This window comes from Salvelinus alpinus, chromosome 24 (genome assembly GCF_045679555.1).
Source record: "Salvelinus alpinus chromosome 24, SLU_Salpinus.1, whole genome shotgun sequence".
Lineage (NCBI taxonomy): Eukaryota > Metazoa > Chordata > Actinopteri > Salmoniformes > Salmonidae > Salvelinus > Salvelinus alpinus.
The window spans coordinates 13,637,802-13,660,938 of NC_092109.1; the positions used below are offsets into that span (position 1 = coordinate 13,637,802).

At 43.1% G+C, this 23,137-nt stretch overlaps 1 protein-coding gene across 6 annotated transcripts in view; it reads right to left on the bottom strand.

The window, feature by feature from the left end:
- The window catches only part of LOC139552199 (erbin-like), a 117,361-nt gene that overhangs the window by 67,641 nt on the left and 26,583 nt on the right, over positions 1-23,137 (bottom strand). For all 6 annotated transcript variants that reach the window (XM_071363679.1, XM_071363682.1, XM_071363678.1 and 3 more), the window contains exon 2: positions 22,523-22,595. The gene's annotated coding sequence lies outside the window, so the exon portion shown is untranslated. The remainder of the gene's footprint in view (positions 1-22,522; positions 22,596-23,137) is intronic.

Here is a 23,137-nt window from a genome sequence, read left to right on the forward strand (position 1 = left end):
CTTCAAGTTCATCCACTGAAATACACTGGGAACCAATTACAAAACACTCCGGTTAGCTCTCTCTCGCGCTCTCTCACCTAACCTTAGGGGGAGCTAGGGGTTAATTTTCGACTGGGTGTCCCTGGCTGTTTCCCGAAATGGCACCCTATTCCCTTTATAGTGCCATACTTTTGAATAGGGCCTATCAGGAATATGCTGCCATTTGGGACCCAACTGAGCTGTTCAAATGAGAGAAGGGAAGTAGTTGGTGAGTAGAGCGTGTTTGTGTGTTGAGCGGAAATGTGAGGCACACAGTGTCTGATGTGACAGGATAGCGTTATTTATAGAAGGTAGTAGCACTTATCTGGTTAATATGCTAGAATGTGATTAGACTATAAGTATTGCAGTCTTATGGAAGGAGCTTTTTGATCCTGATTCTGTAGGCTGCTGCAGGAATGCTGCCTGCCTGCTGGGTCAATGACAAAACTCGTCTCCCAGAGAATTAGGTCCAAAGAAAAGAGAAAAAAATCCTACGGTGGGAGGGAGCCTGCTGGAAGAAGAGACGAAAGAAAAGGCTGCTTCCTCAATGTGAAGGAGCAGCGGCGGGCCAATGGCTAGGAGGCCTGGCTAGCTGCCATGTAGTTTCAGGATTTCACCGCAGACAATGCAGTCTTCTTGATAATGAACTTGTTCACAAACACTGTAGTACACCTCCGTTGAAACGTCTGTCATGCCAAACAATTCCTTAGAAGATGGCTGAAGTAGAAACAGTATAGCAGCCAGGTTAAAGCCAAGCTGATGTTGCAAAATGCAACTAATGTTAGGTGACATTAGATCACCCCGGTGTGTGTCACCTCGGTCGCCCGGTGTGTGTCACCTCGGTCGCCCGGTGTGTGTCACCTCTGCACTGGATTCACCCCCAGCGGGCACCACAGGAGAGGTGCAGGCAGCTCCTCAATAATTCAGGGGATGATATTGGGTTAGGGAGGTCCACACACACACACACACACACACACGGTAGGCCTACTACAAAACACACGGTACTAACACACATCCAGCTCTTCCTCAGCTTATCACTCTGGCCAAGAACATGACTGCACTCAAGTCTCCACTGAGGCACTTGACAACGTGGGAATGCACTAGAAAGGCCCCAGAGTGGAGAAAATAGAAGTGACTTTCAATGGAAATGGGTGGAAAAATGACACTGTTGTAGGTATCAGTGGCAGCAGCATGGGACCAAGGGGAACCGGCTCTTCCAGTTTCCAAGGTTTTGGTTCTCACCAGTGTCCTCGATTCTCTGCGGTCTTATGGGACCGGGGAGAACAAAACCATGATTGTTTTTCTTTGAATCTCTGGTGCAATGAGGCTTAGTAATCTGATCTTGGTGACAAACACAAAGGGCGGGGGGCGAACTGAAATGAAATCGAAACTGTAGAAATGATAATGGACGTATATTCATAGAGTTTGACTGCTCTAATAATCCCTGTGCACTGTCAATGGATCTACATTTATCCTGCTTCTTGATTGTCCAGCGCTTTAATAATCACTAGACAGTCAGGGAACATAGGAAATTCCAAAAAACGTTGACAATGCGGCCCAGTGGAAAAATGAGTTCCGACACCCCTACTTTAAAAGCATCTTCCTCCCCCTCTATAGTTCACATACACACTAACCTTCTCACGCCGGGCTAGCTAGAATACTAGATTATCTCTCCCTCACACACACAGACACTTGATACATGAGCATATCTCTTTATGATTGAGTTCTCCGTTGGAATGTTTTCACTAACACCATGTCTTGGTTCTGTCACTCACTGGCACAACATGTATCTCTCGTTCGCTCTCTCCCCTTCCTCCCTTCTCCTCCCCCTCGGTCTCTATTGCTAGAATCTGGCAACGGTCCTTCCTTCAGTATCAGAAAGGTCTTGGAACACTCGGTTTTAACTGAGGATGTAGTCGGCCGGCTACTGCAGGACTGATCATTATGAAAGCAGAATCCACAGGCTAATGTTGCAGCACACATCACTATGGGCCATCCTTGATTATGCCATTCCATATGGCCCAATTAACAGCCATCCTCATATAACACTACGTAGCCTACCTTACAAGATAATAATGATGGGGGAAATCTACACAGTTCCATATTGGGATATTTTTGACAATATATCGTATTGTTTTGACAATATCGCAAAATGTCTGAGCTAGATTGCTGCACCAAAACAAGGCACTTTTATTTCCATGACTGATTTATTTCCATGACTCTCTCGTCCCTCTGCAGCAGACATATGGTGAGAAATATGCTTGTGACATCGAATCTTGTATATAAAAAAAATCTATAATAATTCACAGTATCGAATACATATAGAATCGTGAGAGTCGCAATACGTATCGAATCGACACTGAAATATCAGGATATAATTTTCTCGCGGTCGCTGGCAATTCCTAGTAGAAGATAAGATTTTCAATACTGCCTAAATTGAGCAGCAAATTGACCTGGGTACGTCTTCATTTCAATTCCCTTTGAGATGCCTATCATAATTATTCTGTTCAATAACTCCCAGTACGGTAACGCTGCTTTAGACATGCATGGCCCCGGGCAGAGGAATGCAGCCTTATAGCTTTCACCTTATTGGTTCAGTCCCTCAAAGCTCTGGGGTCGCCAGGATGTCATAGCAGCCCCTGAGACTGGTAATACACAGGCACAGGATCGGCCAATCAAACATAAACACTGCATGTTTGATTGACAGCCTGTCAGGCTTTTTTGTAGGCTTAGAATGCCCACAAATACAGATTGAATTCCAATGCTCAAAGCACTTCACATTGCAATGGAGAGAATTCACCTCATCCACCACCACCTGAAGCCACTCAAACTGGCTAGTCCAAGCCACATCTTTATTAGCAACACAGGAGGATTTGCCCACTACCCAGTGGGTCCTTTTGACTGACATTTGGGGAAACACTGGCGTCAGTCCTAAACCAAGTTAGAGGCAAAATAACAAGACCATGGTAAACACATGGTCTTGTTATGCTCACTTAGTAAAGAAAATGTGTGTGTGTGTGTGTGTGTGTGTATGCTTGCTTTCTAAATGGCAGAAACATGAGAGCATTGGCCAATCACACCATGTCCAAAGGCCAAAGCCACAGACAAAAATATGAGATAAGAGAGCACGTTATATCACACTGGATATCATCCACAGATCTAAATGTCAAAGTGGAGTCTAAACTGCACAGATAGCCTACTCCTTCTGCACAACACAAACTGAGCCCTTCATTTGTTAGAGCAATGCAATATGAAATGCAGCTTTTAAAAGAGCATTAAAACGACATTAAAAACAAACAAGTAAACGACAAACAAGTAAATACAAAAATCATGAGGCGGCCACCAACTAGGACACACCTTGGTGACCACAAGACCAGTGTTTCTTAATTGTGGTCCTGGGGACCAAAAAGGGGTGTACACTACCGTTCAAAAGTTTGGGGTCAGTTAGAAATGTCCTTGTTTTTGAAAGAAAAGGTCATTTTTTGTCCATTAAAATAACATGAAATGAATCAGAAATACAGTGTAGACATTGTTAATGTGGTAAATGACTACTGTAGCTGGAAACGGCTGATTTTTAATGGAATATCTACATAGGCGTACAGAGGCCCATTATCAGCAACCATCACTCCTGTGTTCCAATGGCACGCTGTGTTTTGCAATTATGTTAGCACAGCTGAAAACTGTTGTTCTGATTAAAGAAGCAATAAAACCGGCCTTCTTTAGACTAGTTGGGTATCTGGAGCATCAGCATTTGTGGGTTTGATTACAGGCTCAAAATGGCCAGGAAAAAAAATTATTTTTCTGAAACTCGTCAGTCTATTCTTGTTCTGAGAAATGAAGGCTACTCCATGTGAGAAATTGCCAAAAAACTGAAGATCTCATACAACGCTGTGTACTACTCCCTTCACAGAACAGCGCAAACTGGCTCTAACCAGAATAAAAACAGGAGTGGGAGTGAGTGCACAACTGAGCAAGAGGACAAGTACATTACAGTGTCTAGTTTGAGAAACAGACGCCTCACAAGTCCTCAACTGGCAGCTTCATTAAATAGTACCCGCAAAACACCAGTCTCAACATCAAAAGTGAAGAGGTGACTCCGGAATGCTGGCCTTCTAGGCAGAGTTCCTCTGTCCAGTGCCTGTGTTCTTTTGCCCATCTTAATCTTTTATTTTTATTGGCCAGTCTGAGATATGGCTTTTTCTTTGCAACTCTGCCTAGAAGGCCAGCATCCCAGAGTCACCTCTTCACTGTTGACGTTGAGACTGGTGTTTTGCGGATTCAAATGATCAACTCATCAAGCCTTTGGACCTGGGTCTGGGTGGAATCAGGTGTGCAACGCTAGGGCAAAAACAAAAATATACATCGCTTTGGGTCCCCAGGAGCAGGATTAAGAAACACTGACATAAAGTTGAGCAAAGCCACTTGGGAGTGTGAATCTGTGACCACTTCCTATGTGAGACGAGCAGACAACGACGAGAGCGCGAGCTCCGGTGAGCAAAACTAGGCTAAGCATGCAGCATGGGAGCTCAACCTTTAGAACGGTTTCACTTTTGTTCTCAATCACAAAATACCAGTAACAAATGCCAGTTTCAAAAGAAAAACGGGTGTGTACTAGGGATGGGTATTTGAAAAAAAATCTGTATTCCAGTACTCTCAATAATTGAGTACTCAAGTACTCACATGTTAGCGTGAAAAGGGGATGAAGCCTAAAATGCTTGTGGGATGCTATTTGTTGTTTCAATTACTGGTTGTTCAGATACACAACTAAAAACATAACATTTTCACTGGACTTGACATAGCCTAGCCCAGGGGTAGGCAACTAGCCACGGTCGGGGGGCCTGAATATAATTATAATAATTTGTACACTGCAAATTGATCACCACTAAGCCGAAAAATAGATTATATTTTTGAAATACAATATATTAATTACATTGAGACATGATCACATCATCTCTCTTTTTTTAGTCATGGGAATATTTGGGAATATTTCCTCAACAACAAAAAAATGCTGAATTCCTGGTCATGTTACAGACCTTTCTGACCTAAAACTAAAATAAAAACAATTACATTTTCACTTAAAACGTTGAGGCCTGGCTGTTGCCGACCCCTGGCCTAGCCTACTCCAAACCAACACATCTTAGAGTTTGAGATTTTGCCATTGCTTATAAATTAAACTGGTTTACTAGTAGCATTTCTACATTTTGAGTAAATAATTCTTTAGGGGGGGTGATACAGCGGCTTGCAAAAGTATTCAACCCCCTTGGCATTTTTCCTATTTTATTGCCTAACAATATGGAATTAAAATTCTTTTTTTGATGGTTTGTATCATTTGATTTACACAATATGCCTACCACTTTGAAGTTGCAAAATATATTCCGCAGCAATTACAGCTGCAAGTCTTTTGGGGTATGTCTCTATAAGCTTGGCACATCTAGCCACTGGGATCTTTGCCCATTCTTCAAGGCAAAACTGCTCCAGCTCCTTCAAGTTGGATGGGTTCCGCTGAAGTACAGCAATCTTTAAGTCATACCATAGACTCTCAATAGGATTGAGGTCTGGGCTTTGACTAGGTCATTCCAAGACATTTAAATGTTTCCGCCTAAACCACTCGAGTGTTACTTTAGCAGTATGCTTAGGGTCATTGTCCTGTTGGAAGGGGAACCTCTGTCCCAGTCCCAAATCTCTGGAAGACTGAAACAGGTTTTCCCTCAAGAATTTCCCTGTATTTAGTGCCATCCATCATTCCTTCAATTCTGACCAGTTTCCCAGTCCCTGCCTATGAAAAACATCCCCACAGCATGATGCTGCCACCACCATGCTTCACTGTGGGGATGGTGTTCTCGGAGTGATGAGAGGTGTTGGGTTTGTACCAGAATTGGCATTTTCCTTGATGGCCAAAAAGCTACATTTTAGTCTCATCTGACCAGAGTACCTTCTTCCATATGTTTGGGGTGTCTCCCACATGCCTTTTGGCTAACACCAAACATGTTTGCTTATTTTTTTCTTTAAGCAATGGCTTTTTTCTGGCCACTCTTCCGTAAAGCCCAGCTCTGCGGAGTGTACGGCTTCAAGTGGTCCTATGGGCAGATACTCCAATCTCCGCTGTCGAGCTTTGCAGCTCCTCAGGGTTATCTTTGGTCTTTTTGTTGCCTCTCTGATTAATGCCCTCCTTGCCTGGTCCGTCAGTTTTGGTGGGCGGCCCTCTCTTGGCAGGTTTGTCATATTCTTTCCATTTTTTAATAATGGAGCTCTTTGGGATGTTCAAAGTTTGGGATATTTTTTATAACCCAACGCTGATCTGTACTTCTCCACAACTTTGTCCTTGACCTGTTTGGAGAGCTCCTTGTTCTTCATGGTGCCACTTGCTTGGTGGTGCCGCTTGCTTAGTGGTGTTTCAGACTCTGGGGCCTTTCAGAACAGGTGTGTATATATACACTGAGATCATGTGACAGATCATGTGACACTTAGATTGCATACAGGTGGATTAATATTTAACTAATTATGTGACTTCCGAAGGTAATTGGTTGCACCAGATCTTATTTAGAGGCTTCATAGCAAAGGGGGTGAATACATATGCACACACCACTTTCACGTTTTTTCATTTTTTGAAATATTTTTTTTCTCATTTTTTTCCCACTTCACCAATTTGGACTATTTTGTATATGTCCATTACATGAAGTCCAAATAAAAATCAATTTAAATTACAGGTTGTAATGCAATAGGAAAAACACAAAGGGGGGTGAATACTTTTTCAAGGCACTGTAAGCTGACATATGGAATTGTTTTAAGATGGTCATACTATGAATCATTTTGCTATTTGATTTTACATTTTAGGACCCTTTTAGGTATCAAAATATTATATACAATTATTTGATCAAATAGAATTTGGCCTTTATTACTACAGCCAGAGAAATACATTGAATAGCACATTCAAACATGGAAAAAACATGCATCATAAGAAACAAGGTTTTGAAGCGTCTGTCCTATATCTAGGAGATATTAGAAAGATCAGGAAATATTTTTGTTTTTTTACACATATACTACATGCCCAAAGTATTTTGACACCTGCTTGCTGCTATAACAGCCTCCACTCTTCACGGGAAGGCTTTCCACTAGATGTGGGAACATTTCTGCGGGGACTTGCTTACATTCAGCCACAAGAGCATTAGTGAGGACAGGCACTGATGTTAGGCGATTAGGCCTGGCTCGCAGTCGACGTTCCAATTCATCCAAAGGTGTTTCAATGGGGTTGAGGTCAAAGCTCTGTGTAGGCCAGTCAGCTTCTTCTACACCGATCTCAAACCATTTCTTTATGGACCTCGCTTTGTGCACGGGGGCATTGTCATGCTGAAACAGGAAAAGGCCTTCCCCAAACGGTCGCCACAAATTTGGAAGCACAGAATTGTCTAGAATGTCATTGTATGCTGTAGCGTTAAGATGTCCCTTCACTGGCACTAAGAGGCCTAGCTACTCCACCAACAGTTGGCACCAACATTGGGGCGTGACACACACGCGAGCACACCCATCTCTCACTCCCTTACGCCACCATCCTTTCTCTGTCACTCTTTTCTCTCTCACCGGCTTCCCTCTGTCTTTGAGACCCAGGCCTGGGCAGAAAGAGAGAGCAAAGCGTGGTGCTGTGCTCTTGTGCTATATTGGATATAAATAACAGCCTGTTTAAAAAAGCCCTCCTGCCAGGAAGTCTTTAATTAAACATGAGATGAAGTTAAAACGCCAAGCGATGAGCGGGGTTCGTACAGAAACAAACACCTACGGGCTCAAGTGAGACTCCCATAAACAAGGACCTCAGCTGCTTTCAACAGCAAGGTCATCATAACATAAAGGGCTTTCGGGAAACTAGTACTTGAGTCCATTTTCAGGGGAAGTTGTGTGAGAGCAGTGAAGGAGAAACATCTTTCACCAGCAGCTATAGAGGCAGACAGTACGTCAACATGAGACAAAATGGACTACCAGAACACTGCCGATGGCTTGAATGCCAGAACGTTTGTCCTGGCTATGGCTCTTCTTCAGTTAAAAACGTACAGCATGCATTACAGCAGGGTTCCCCATCTGGCCCAGTTCTCTCAGTATTTTTTATTATTATCGTTGGACATAAAAGACTGGAGTTTTTACACCAGCAAATCAACATCAAGTGATTTACATTTTGGATATCTGTTGCAAAGTATTCCCGACACAGAGTCATATATGTGATTGTACAAAGGTTTGAAATGATTATGTTTTAGTCAAATATATCTGTTTGGGCTTCTTGTAGTCAATTTGCAGTCTACAAATGATTTGTAATTAAGGTCCGGCCCCTGACCATATGCTCAAGAAAAAGAAAGTTGATCCCTGTCCCACATTTTCTGTATTTTTAGTGTAGACCTCCAAAACACTAATATATGAGTCACATTCAGGTAGCCTAGAGTCACAGAGCAAGCAGACATTAATAACCCCGAGATGACCAAACAAACGAGGGTCAAGAGAGAAAGTGACATTTCAAGCAGAGGGACCAGCACCTCGCCTGAGGTCACTGTGTACTCCCTGGGACCTGACCTCCCAACATCCTCCCAGCTTAGATATTACGACTGCCTACACATGATATGACAGTCTCAGACCTTGCCTGGCTGGCTTGTTTTGAATTCCAGCGCAGGAGGGCAGACTGCTGTCAGTGTATGAGTGCCACCAGTCAGGGATATGAGTGGGAGTGGTCAAGAGCTCAGTGCGGAATACAGACAGGCAGTGACATCCTAATCATCTGGGTAGAATTATAATGTGGAAGAGTTACCAGCAGCGTGGGAGAGAGGGGCCCACCTTGCCTCAGGCGTCACTGATTACCTGAGGAGCTCTTATCTGATGATCCACTCCTACACAAGGGAGAGAGGTGTGTGTGTGTGTGTGTGTGTGTGTGTGTGTGTGTGTGTGTGTGGATCTCTGCATGTTGGCAAGACTGAATAAGATCTGTAAACCAGACAAAGGAGTCACTTCCCCACCAATCAAAACATCCCAGAACCCTGTACTGTTGCTCCACCTTGTCAGAGCTAAGGCGAGACTCGACTACCCCGGGATGGATCGAAATTTGAAAGCAGCTTCCCCTGTGATGATGCCTTGTAGGTGAGTGAGAGCGAGATGCAGTTCAGAAGTGTGTGTGAGAGAGAGAGTGAGAGAGACATAGTTCCCCCAGTCTTAGTAGTTAGGTCAGACACATTTAGATCGAGCCAACGTTTACAACATCACACAAGAATCTTGCAGAGTAGAAGACCAGAGAATGGCTTATATATCCCCCAATGTCTAGTTTGAAATCACACAGGCTACTTTTCAAACGCTTGATGAAGCACTGACACTGGCGTCGTTTTGCCTGATCGTCGACAACACAAAGCGCTACAGTAAATAGCCTAGCATCTGTTGGAGCAACACAGTGAATATTTAACGACCAAATCGAATGAACCGCTCCATGTGAGACACCAAAACATGGCACCAAACACACAACTCTTCTCCCATCAATGGCTTTATAAACAAGGATTTTACTGTTGACTGTCAACACACCTACATTGAGACATCTCCCCCAATCAGGCCATTACACTGAAAAGATAACAAATAACACTCAAAGCTTTAAAAAGGGCTCTTTGTTTACGGCCATCAAAGCGGTGCAGACAGAGAGATATACTTCATTTATCCCTCTGTATCCACTGAAATGCATTCATTATCCAAGCCATTATTCCTTGCCTTCTCATTCCAAACTCCGGCCTTCGGGAATGTGCTGCATTTGAAAAGCAGCTGTGATACGGTCTGTATTCTTAATATCCCAGGGTGCATTTGCATGACACGGTTTGTATGGGCGTCAGGTTGCATCGTGACTTCCCATGGACTCAGCGTCTCTCAATACGGATAAGCATGAGGTTTATCATTCCTTTATCATTTGGGTGACGACGGTAAGTCAAGTAGCCCAAACGAATCCTATGATAAGCATTGCTGTGTGAATGAGGCGGGTTAAGTCCTGTAATTGTCTCCATGTAGCTACAGCCTGTGGCCTGTGTTTGCACAGCTCTGTAATCATGTGCTAGCCCTGCTGTGCCACAGGAGTGAAAGGGGCCATTAGACCACAACGAACACTGTACTCAGGGGAAAATGGCTGGAATGTACAGACAGGGGGACTATTTTCCCTTTTCAAGGAGGGAATCCCTGTTCTAACTAGAGTCTGAATCTCTCTGCGTAGCGAGGATCGAAATCTAGGCCAAGTCCAGTGGTTCCAAATTAATCAGTTGATTACAGCATGGTGTTTTGCAACAGTTGCCGTGCGTTGGATTCCTACATGGGTCGTACTGAACTCAATACATGTGCAAGGTGCTTTGGATAAAACAAACAACCATACCTCGGCTAATGCTTTGGGGTGGACAGAACATGATTCAGCTACCTTTTCTGTGAACTTGTGTGAGAGATCGAGGAAATCCCTGTGATGTTACAGGGAGAGAGTGACGTTACAGGAAATGAGGGATTAGGCTAGGTAATAACCCAGAGCTTTAGAAGCAGTTCGCTAAGAACCAAGGATCAAGTTTGAAAGCTTGCCTGGCTACCCAGACTCCTTGCTCTGGCCAAACGCTATGCCACGCCCACAGACGTTAGTTCCTTCTCTGCAATGAGTCTGTATCCGAGCACATGTCCGACCCGACCCACCAAATGCAAATACATTCAGGGCCGTCTGATTGGTCCAGAAACCGATGGGTTGGGCCTGAGGCCAAACACACGAGGGTAAAGCTTGACACTGATTGGTTAGAGACCACCCCTCGTCACCACAAACGACTAAAAGATGGCAGTCTCAGACTAAAGTATGTAGCGAAACACAGAGCAGCAGAATTTAGTGTGAGGAGTCAGGCTTCTGGAAAGCCTAGGAGGTTAGAAAAAGTTACGCAATTAAAAAGAGCCCAGTAATAGGGAATAGGGTGCTATTGCCATTAATAAAAGTGAGAAGTGGGTTGTCCAAATCACGAGGGTTAATGGAACATCATTCCGTCTCGCTCTGTCATGTACAGTACAGTGACAAGTGCTGAGGCCTGAGACTGATGTCAACAACTTGGTGTGGGGAAAAAAACGTATGCTGCTACCACTAACAGGAAGTGAAGGCAGAACAGATCTTCAGATGTCTCCTGTCTGACTGTAACATGCAAAAGAGTAGCAGAGCCCCTTAACCAGTAATAACTGGTAAGTCAGATATTTATATTAATCTGCCTAATCGTCAAGGCAGGTTTTCCTTAGCAATGGGTCGGGACCCAAAGTGGGCCCTGGGCATGTGATAGGTGGGTTGCGAGTAATGAGAATGCATCTATAAATCACACTAATTCCTTCTTAATGTGAGTTGTTGGAGGACAATTTGGGTCACAGCAGGACAGTACATTTTTCATTTGGGTATTAATCTAAAAAAGTTCAAACTATTAAACTATTTAAACTATTGGAGGCTGTGTAATCTGACCCTAGTTCTGTGTTTAGAACCTCTACCGTGAGCAAGTAGTAAAGATTGAAAACATGAGCTTCGGGCCGGAGTCCTGATTTGTAGAGGCGCACCAGTAAAGATGTGGAGAGGAGTAGAGCAAGATACTGAGCAGCAGAGAGGAGAGTAGGCAGTTCAGTTAAGGCAGAGGTCAAGGAAAGGCAGAGAAGATTAGCTAGAGGAGGAAAGCATGAATGACAACAGCCATAACACTAGGGAACACATTCTCGGTCTCGGTCTCTTTTTCTTTATTTCTTGCAGTCTAACTTTTTCTTCCTGTTTTTGCTTTCCCTCTCTGCCGACATGGGTTTGATGACAACTCTCTCACTATGTTCAGTGACTGGTGTGGGTAGGCTATATGCTACCTGAACTAGTTGTGCAGGGGTTCCCAAACTTTGGGCCGTAACCCCATTTTGATATATATATATTTTTTAAATGGTTTGCACCCCACCATGTAAAATAATTGATGTAATCAAAAGGCCAATGTAAAAAATATAATAATTGGGGCTATGACAGTCTATTACAAATCAGTCTGGCAGTACTTCAATCTGAAGGAAGTATGGTTTGATGTGACTGAAATGCATCCGAAAACCTATTGGAAAGAAGATCAGCAAGCAATAATGTTGTATTATATTCTGTGCAAAAAAATTATAATGATTGATGTTGTTTTTTCCCCCAGTCTGATTTAGTGTCTGGTCTGTCCACTCTGTCCTAATGAGTCTTGCACGGCTTGAGGGAAACAGAAGACAAATACTTGTTCCTGAGAGCCTCATCTTTCAGTGATGGGTTCATAATATTTTGTAGCTTAAACCATTCAAAAGATAGTCACATTTGTAGGAAGAAACCAGAAACTCTGGTTATTACAACCACATTTAGCGGCTACCAGAGGTTACTAACGTAACCCTGTATTTTTTTGTACGATCCTATTTGCTAATCAGGTGACCCCACATGGGGTTGCGACGCTTAGTTTGGGAAACGCTGTATTAAGGGGAGGGATCATTATTTCCTGGTTGGCCATGAGTCAAAAAGGAAGAACAATCATCACAGGGATTCACTTCCTTGTTTGTCAAAGGGCAGGCCTTCGGTCTGTCAACATAAAACTAGTGATAAAACGACCTCTGAGGTCAAGCAACATGACCACCAAGTTTACATAGAAGCAGCCCAGAGTGGTTTATGGATGATATGAAACTTCGACACTATTCAGAGCAGTAGGAACAGAGACAAGGGAAGGCCTAGACAATATCCATGTAGGCACTGCTAAAAAAAGACAAAGTAGGGAAATGTACAGCCTAACGAATGGCATCACCACCATATTCTGTCGTGACACATTTCTCTTGTCAATTAGACTATATGGGAAAATAACACACACTGACCTACACCTGACCTCTGTTGGGAGTCTGGCTTGGACACATACTTCCGTAAAGTCCACGGCATAGCTCCCCCCACACCACACACACACACTAGCAAGCAAGCAAGCAAGCAAACGCAAGCATCAGCAGAAACCAAATCCGGGGACACAGAAAAGCAGACTTCCAGTGGGAACAGATTCACTGCTTCAAGTTCATTTAGCAGGGTAAGGAAAGACACTTGCAGTTTGCACAGTCGGAATCTATATCAAAGTGTCTAAAAAGCCCTCACACTAATCCATCAGGCAAAACGGACACAAACGAATTCACCTGAAATGTATCCAGCCTGTCCACTACACGCTATTGCTGGCCAGTTGACACATTCAGTTTGGACATTCATGCATTGATTCAAATATGTAAATATTCAACATACAGATAAGTCTTGGGCCTAGTATAAAATGCAAGATAAATAACATGGCACCTGGTTTTTGCCAGTTCCTTCCAGATAAGCAGCACAACTAGCTCAGTCTGTCGTCTCCCATTGCATGTAGCCTCGGCCTTATCAACCGTGTATACAGTGACAGAGCACAGTTCATTTGTGTATCACCCATGTTCATGCATTCAAACAAGAGGCCTCAATATTGGATGCAGATTAGGTTACACTAAACAAAAGTAACTCAGCAAAAGAGTCAGGCTAAGACATACATAGGCTAGTTCTAACTTCACATTCCTGCTGTGTGTTGCTTGCTGGATGTGATTCAAGCAATTGAAAAGCCGTCTAACAATTACGTCGGCAATTCACACCTGCACACACACTTTATCTTGGCACGTTTCTTCCATCCACTGTTTGGCGTACCCTCCCCCAATACATTTAATGTGTTTCAAGCCCAGACATTGAAGCTGCAGGGAAAGCGATCGCTGCAGGGAAAGAGATCCCTCTATAGGACAGAGCTCAACAACATGGCAGTCAAAAAAATAAAATTAAATAAAAATTAAAAAAGCCACAACGCCACATCTGGTTAATATCGCACAGTGTTGAGGCTAGGCCAGGCACCCTCCTGCAATGGAAAATGCACTGGAAGGGAGCATAGGGAAGAAGTGTGTAGGGATTAATGTTGTCATCACAGAGGAGCTGCTGCTGTTCTGAAGCTTATTATGCACAGGCAATCATCAGCACAGTGCACCCCCAGCATTCAACCTGGATCTCAACCAGCCCTTTTCTCCATTTCTTCCTCTACCACATGTTCGTTGCGTAGGTCTTTTTCGCTCCTCTCCTTCCATTTCTCGCTCTGCCTCCATTGTCCTTTTCTGGCACTCTTTCATCTCCCGCTTTTTCCCCCCTCTCTCGTGCTTTTCCTCGTTGCCCTTTCTCTGCTCTTTCTTCCTACCTTTCTCTCCCACTATCACTCTCTCTCAGCAGACCAGCACTTAGCCAACAACGAGGCTACACTTCCCTGTTTGAAGTTAAACAGTGGCTTAAGAGGATTCATTCATCTCTGGAGAAGCCGGCTGCGTTTGATGTTCTGTTCTACACTTGATCCAAGCAATGTAGTGCAGGTATTTGTTGATTAAAAAAGGGAGAGAGAGAGCCAGGAGTCTAAAATGTGCTATTGAAACACCAACATTTATGAAAAGGACACGGGAACTCTTCAACCAACCAACCATCCAAATGTTATTTATTTATAAATCTTCTCTTGAAGTGCTTCACAGTGACCCGGCCTACATGAGTCTTCCTTCCTCATATAGGCCTGAGCCATGAGTCTACTCTTTTGCCAGAGTGTTTGATCTCCCGTACAGCCTCATTCATTAGTGCTGGTGGGGCTCTGGAGAGGGGCTGACTGGCAAGCAGTCCCAGTCCAACTGGGCACTCTGGAACAGGCCTACATGGAGAACCTCTGGCCCGGGCAGACAGGCTAATTTCAGCTGCTGCCCCAGTTACAACAGTAACAGTTCTGTAGTGTAGACTACAGTACCATCTGCCTGGATTAGACTCCGTGGGCGGCAGGGAGAGAAAGGCAGAGAAATGTTGCATACCACATAATCCTGTTTTGGTCCAAAAGAGAGCCTGCTGTTTCACTTGGAATGGGTCACAATAATAGAAATAGCCTATGTCCAGACCTCAGATACATGAATCAGGCCTGTTACCAGAAAAATAACTGTTTGGTCAGTAATAAATGACAGGTTTGGACCAGTTCTTGACAAGCTGTCAACCAGGCAAGTTAGACTAAATAGATGTTTAAAAAAATAACAAAAATATTTAACCATTAATTAACTAGGCAAGTCAGTTAAGAACAAATTCTTATTTACAATGACGCCCTACCGGGGAACAGTGCCTTGTTCAGGGGCAGAACGACAGATTTTTACCTTGTCAGCTCGGGGATTCGATCTAGCAACCTTTCGGTTACTGGCCCAACGCACTACCTGCCGCCCAATGTAATACCTTTGTTACTGATGCAATCTTTCTATCGCAATGTGCAATCTGCGTATCCCTGTACAAGCATACTAGGGATAGCACAATTACTGTATAACCGTGTAACCGACGGTTACGGATGAAGACTCATGACAATAAAATAACCGTCATAACCGTTTTTATTTTATATTTTATAAACAGCTGTCTGAAGACGGGACGGCCGGGCATTTGAGGTAGTTTTTGCAATAACATGGACTCTACTGTGATGAACCTTTGTTGCAACAAGCAAGGTGTTGTAGCAAACGATGATAACGTAGAATGTTCATTTAAATTATGTTAACCAGAGCCACATACTTACGGGGTGTTCGTAAATTCACTCTGGTTGTCTACTCCAATTTCAGAGCACTCTCTCGCCCGAGTGTGGCAGAGCGCAGAATTAACTGATGAATTTACGAAAGTTTAACACCCGTTGAATATGACTGGTGTCAGTAAATGTTGGCAAAAACACTATTAAATTGTTTCCAGCAGCACAGTTACAGTCACTAACGCTCTAAATAACATGAAAACAGCCTAACCAGCAATGCTAGGGCGAAGAAAATGGTTAGAGTGAGGTGTTCCTCTCATTTGTGTCTGGAAGTAGGTAGCAAGCTGGCCAACATTAGCCAGTTAGCTTGGGCGCTTGACTGCCGTTGAGGTCAGAACGCTCGGGTCAACCCTACTCCTCGGAGAGAGCGTCCAGTGTGCTCTCTGAACGCTCCGAGAGCGAAACGCTGTGCATTTACGAAACATCCAATCTGACAACCCTGAATTTACAAACGACCAGAGTGCACTCTGGCACTCCAGATTGAATTTACGAACACACCCCTAAACACTCAGTTTTAGTATTAAAAGAATATACATTCCCCATGGCTGCCATAGAATGTTGAAGTGTCATGCAACTGCCTCATAACGCAGAAACTGCATTTGCCCAACTCTCTAAATACATGGCAATGCTGTTAACTGATGTGGCTAATGCAATAGAATGTATTTTTTGTAATGTCAGGTGAGTTGAATCAACAAATCACAGCACATATTGATGGGTACAGCGCCTTTTACTTCCTGCTTTGCTCCTATGGGTACACTCACAATGGCCGCCAGTCCACCAATTATACCATCAAAACTTCAGGGTTTTGTGCCATTTGAACAGTTATTATAGAAAGCTTGGTCATTTGGCTGGCAAATCACCGTCATCCAAAGTTACACGACCATCACAGCCCTAAAGCATATGTGTTTCCCCTATATCTACATACAGCTGCTGAATGCATATATAGGTTTGTGTCTGTGTCCTCAGACAAGTTTGCTGTCACTCAGTCAGAACGCTTGTTAGATATTATGGACATTAATAGCTTGACGATCATCCAATGGTCCTCAGACACTTGATCTAAAGATATACCTTACATGAATAGCCAATCCCTGCAAACGGTTAATGATAGTGCTAAGAGAAGGCAACAACAACAATCTAAATGATCAGATCAAATCATGTGAGAAGTGATCGGGTAAAATGATGACGCAAAGTGAGTAGATGGAGAAATTGTATATCAGGAAAATTGCCCATATCCGTTACGATACTTGTCCTACTACTCGCCACACCTCTAGTAAAGAAGTTGGGTGACCCAGTGTGGATGAGTGCATTGAATGATTGATCTCCATCAATATGACCTTTTTGACTTGGGCTGGCGTCATCGCCTCGCTATTACAGCCGTTAACAGCCCTTCGACCCACTGACTAATAGGCTACCATCTCACTAACTATACAGAGGCTTATAAATCAAGAGTTCCTCTTGAGCCACAGCTATAAACAGTACAGTTCACAATCATGCAAGGACGGAGAAGGACGACAAGACATGGTCTGCTGTAACCATTTTCTCACAGGGCCTGAGAGGCTACAGTACTGTACATTTTTTTACATTTTAGTCATTTAGCAGACGCTCTTATCCAGAGCATACATTTTATTACATTTTTACATACTGAGACAAGGATATCCCTACCGGCCAAGAGCAGACGCTCTTATCCAGAGCGACTTACAGTAGAGTGCATACATTTATTACATTTTTTTTTTTTTTACATACTGAGACAAGGATATCCCTACCGGCCAAACCCTCCCTACCGGCAAAACCCTCCCTAACCCGGACGACGCTATGCCAATTGTGCGTCGCCCCACGGATCTGTAGCATGGTACATTTGTTGAGTATATGTACTCAACAAATGTAACCATGCTAACTTCAGCTAACTTCAGTTGAACATGAGGCAGGTGCTAGTTAACCTGTCAACCACCAAACAGACTATTGTCCATAGATTACACCTCTACATTCGACTGTTACCAAACACAAATCACCCCCTGCTGCCGACCAGTGGGGCTTGACACTACACAGAGTCAAGGTGACAGTAATCAATAGGCTTTAGATAGTGAATCGATAAATAGTCATTGTGGTGTTTATATACAGAGGCTTACAGAGATTCCCATCCACGTCAAGTCACAGTGACCATTGATTTGGTGATTTACCTTCAATGCCACTGGCTCCCAACAAGTCAAATGATCATACAAATAGACATCCTTATTTCTAACGGAGAATCAGTGTTATATTTCAAAGAAACCCATCGAATGGTCTACTACAGAAACACATCATGCAAAAACGTGGGATGGGGTCAGTTCGCAATTAGGTGGTATGGCTCTTGAAAGCTTTTTTAAATCTCTTGCGACACTAGGTTTTCTGAAACAACTCGGCCTACATCGCAAAGGTTTTTATGCAACAACAGTATAGCATAAGCACAGGTTCTCCTTGAAATATGTCTACCCTGGTCTTGGTTATTAGCAGAGCGCTTAACCCCCACACTGTGTGTTGATTGAAGAGTGTGTAGGCATGTATTAAGAGTGTGTAGGTAGGCCCATATTTGCATTCGAGTGGTTACATCCTCTTCCTCTTGGTGATGTTACAGATCCATGACGATCAGTTTTCACTACCTGAGAACAGTAGACTGATACTCCCAGAGGGCTGCTTTTTCTGCTGGTGTGTTCATGCAAAACATGAGTAAAACCTGACAAGCGTCAACAAGAGCAGTAACCCACCCTGTTCTCCTGGCGGCCAAAAGATAGTGCACATCTGACACGTTGGCCGATCAAACACAGGGTAGAACAGGGTAGCAAACACAGGGTAGGAAGCTCTTCTGCATCACTCAAACCAGCGTCATGTTTCCTCTCAGAGAGGGGAGAGGGAGAGCGTAGTTTTATCTAGGCCCTGATTGTGTTGATCCACTTTTCAAACGGCTGCACGCATCACAAGTGGTGGCGGAAATGAAAGACTTAGCAGCCGTGAGTCTTGAATCAGACCTCTTTAGGTGAGCCATCACAGAAACTAGAAAGTCACCCTTTCCAGGACTTGTTGCATATTCCATATGCTTGACAAAGCTAAAGTTAGACCAGTAACCAAGCAAGGCTATCTAGGGTTATATAATCAGTATTTTTGATTTTTGCCCGATTCAGTTTAGTCTTTTCCCAAATATCTCTGAAGCTGGATTCTTATATCTCCCTCCCTAACTTTAAGCATTAGCTGTCAGATCAGTTTACCGATCACTGTACCTGTACACAGACAATCTGTAAATAGCACACCCAACTACCTCAACCCCATATTATTACTTAACCTCTTGCTCTTTTGTGCCCCAGTATCTCTACTTGCACATCATCATCTGCACATCACTCCAGTATTAATGCTAAATTGTAATTATTTTTGTCTCTATGGCCCATTTATTGCCTACCTCCCTACTTTTCTCCATTTGCACACATTGTACATAGATTTTTTCTATTTTTCTTTTCTATTGTGTTATTGGTCTGTACGTTTGTTTATGTGTAACTCTGTGTTGATGTTTTTGTCGCACTGCTTTGCTTTATCTTGGCCAGGTCGCAGTTGTAAATGAGAACTTGTTCAACCTGGTTAAATAAAGGTGAAATAAATTATTTATTTTTTAAATCTGAGTTCTGCGCTCAGCTCTTTTGCCGCCAGTTTCTCTCGGTGTATCCATTATAGCTTAGTGGGTGTATCATAAAATGTGTCCATATGGCAGAGGGAGACAAATTCATAACTAGACTGCAGAGGCCTGCCTTCTGTCCAGCCATAGATGGAGCCCCATCTGTGCAAAAGCCCGCCATTCGATCCCATTGAATCTGTTTTTCGTCAATATAGCCAAGCAGCACATTAACATCACCAGTGCCATTTCATGCACGGTTATCATGAGAACAATGTGTTCTCGTGAATAGAATCCCATGACATGTAGCGAACAAAAGTCAATGAATGGGCATCTCGGCCCTCACAGCTAACGTCCATTTGGAGAGCATCAGGTGGGGAGATTGAGATGTTCAGTCAGAGTTTCCTCTTGATTGCTAGCTAGAGCATAAATTCTTAGTTTAACAGTGTTATCTGACAACAGTATTGCTGTGAGTTTCTGCGTCTCTGCCTCCCCACACATTGTTTACACCATATTAATTGCGGACAGTAATATCAGCCTCTGCAATAGTGTGTGGTTTCATAGCGTAGTGGGCTTAGCCAATTACCGTGGGAATGATTCAAGTGAAACTGTCAAGTGCCGTCTTTTCCCCATGATCTAAGAACGCTCTCTGGTTTAATTTTTACTTTTGGATTTGAATAATTTTCATTTAGATTAAGGTTAACCACATTACAATGCCTGAGTCAAAAGACGCTATAATATTAAACCAGGATTTTGGAAATTCTCCCTTGACCCTATTTTCATATCAGATGACCCCACATTGGGTCTTGACCCCTAGTTTGAGAACCGCTGTTCTACACACACGTACTGCACACCCAAGCTCCCATAAGCCTATATAAATGACTGCATAAATGACTGCCTATATAAACGTTTTTTAAATGAAGGTATACACAAAAACTGTAGACAAGCTACATTGCTTGCCAAATCACAACAGCTTTATCACAAATTCAAAATGGACTGGTTGATTAAAGTAGGGAACATACAGTGGGGAGAACAAGTATTTGATACACTGCCGATTTTGCAGGTTTTCCTACTTACAAAGCATGTACAGGTCTGTAATTTTTATCATAGGTACACTTCAACTGTGAGAGACGGAATCTAAAACAAAAATCCAGAAAATCACAGTGTATGATTTTTAAGTAATTAATTTGCATTTTATTGCATGACATAAGTATTTGATCACCTACCAACCAGTAAGAATTCCAGCTCTCACAGACCTGTTAGTTTTTCTTTAAGAAGTCCTCCTGTTCTCCACTCATTACCTGTATTAACTGCACCTGTTTGAACTCGTTACCTGTATAAAAGACACCTGTCCACACACTCAATCAAACAGACTCCAACCTCTCCACAATGGCCAAGACCAGAGAGCTGTGTAAGGACATCAGGGATAAAATTGTAGACCTGCACAAGGCTGGGATGGGCTACAGGACAATAGGCAAGCAGCTTGGTGAGAAGGCAACAACTGTTGGCGCAGATATTAGAAAATGGAAGAAGTTCAAGATGACGGTCAATCACCCTTGGTCTGGGGCTCCATGCAAGATCTCACCTCGTGGGGCATCAATGATCATGAGGAAGGTGAGGGATCAGCCCAGAACTACACGGCAGGACCTGGTCAATGACCTGAAGAGAGCTGGGACCACAGTCTCAAAGAAAACCATTAGTAACACACTACGCCGTCATGGATTAAAATCCTGCAGAGCACGCATGGTCCCCCTGCTCAAGCCAGCGCATGTCCAGGCCCGTCTGAAGTTTGTCAATGACCATCTGGATGATTCAGAGGAGGAATGGAAGAAGGTCATGTGGTCTGATGAGACAAAAATAGAGCTTTTTGGTCTAAACTCCACTCGCCGTGTTTGGAGGAAGAAGAAGGATGAGTACAACCCCAAGAACACCATCCCAACCGTGAAGCATGGAGGTGGAAACATCATTCTTTGGGGATGCTTTTCTGCAACGGGGACAGGACTACTGCACCGTATTGAGGGGAGGATGGATGGGGCCATGTATCGCGAGATCTTGGCCAACAACCTCTTTCCCTCAGAAGAGCATTGAAGATGGGTCGTGGCTGGGTCTTCCAGCATGTCAACGACCTGAAACACACAGCCAGAGCAACTAAGGATTGGCTTCGTAAGAAGCATCTCAAGGTCCTGGAGTGGCCTAGCCAGTCTCCAGACCTGAACCCAATAGAAAATCTTTGGAGGGAGCTAAAAGTCCGTATTGCCCAGCGACAGCCCCGAAACCTGAAGGATCTGGAGAAGGTCTGTATGGAGGAGTGGGCCAAAATCAATGCTGCAGTGTGTGCAAACCTGGTCAAGAACTACAGGAAACGTATGATCTCTGTAATTGCAAACAAAGGTTTCTGTACCAAATATTAAGTTCTGCTTTTCTGATGTATCAAATACTTATGTCATGCAATAAAATGCAAATTAATTACTTAAAAATCATACAATGTGATTTTCTGGATTTTTGTTTTAGATTCCGTCTCTCACAGTTGAAGTGTACCTATGATAAAAATTACAGACCTCTACATGCTTTGTAAGTAGGAAAACCTGCAAAATCAGCAGTGTATCAAATACTTGTTCTCCCCACTGTATGTATCTACCTCTACCACTCCAGTATCCTTGCACATTGTAAATATTGTATTTGCACTGACCCCAGAACTGTATATAAAGTATATAAAAAACATTTTTATTTTTAAACACACACTTTAACTCTACCTATATATACATGGCTACCTCAATTACCTCATACCCCTGCACATCGACACCCCACTGGTATATTTAGAAAATGTATTAATTTTCTAATAACTTCAATACAGTGGATTTCCTACTAAGTTCAACAAATACTTAAATATTGTTGAATTCTGTTTTAATGTCTGGATTCTGTTACCACTGATTTTATAAGGCCCTAGCTATGCAGACTAGGCTATGGAGAATCCCTGGATTGCATTGTTACAGGAAGGATCTGGGAAAGGTAGGAACTCAGATAACAAATGGAGGTTGTCCAAAAAACGCTTCTTTATCATTCAATGCCACCATTGTTCAGAGTCACGATGTTATCCAGAGCCATGTTGTACAGAGCACGGATCAAAGTCAAGCCCAGTAGGTTGCTTATCATCTCTGTATGACTTACAGTAGCCACACATGGCTTTAACCATCAAATCGGAATGTTGACTATAGTAAACAGGAAAATATAAAAACACGGGCGGTCTACACGGCAATGCTTTTCTTACCTTGTCATTTACCTAGGCCCCTGGATCCCAGCTGATGGCAGGTGAGAGACCCAACAGCAGCACAGGTGCTTATCTGGAGAAGGGAATAAGCAGATTCGCTGTGTTAAGTACAGATGCACTTACGGTAAATCTTGTCAATCTAAGCGTTAAAAGACTAAATGACCTGTTATTGGCCCATTACCCATATCTTATTAGTAGGGTTTTTACATTTTAGAGGCACCCGTTGGCCGTAGTGACAAAATGTTGCTTTTTTAAAGCTACTTTCATGCAATTCTACACATTTTGTCATAGGGTGGAGAGAAAAATTAACAATTTTAAAGCTAATTTCCTGCAATTCTACAGTTTAGGCTATCTGAGTGACTCAAACATTAAAACAAAATCAACGGGGGCCCCATGCCATGAATTTTTGATTCTCCCTGGCTGTCTAGCTTTTCTTTTAGGGATTGCTAGTTCTCAAAGATAATCTCATAAAAAAATATAGAGGTCCATTATCTTTTCTACATATCTGGTTTTAGTCATTTAAGTTTACAATTTAGTTGTTTTTTCTATGCAGAAAAAAACCCTGATTACGCAGGATTATCTGAGCCAAGTTATCTTTATCTACTTAAACCAATA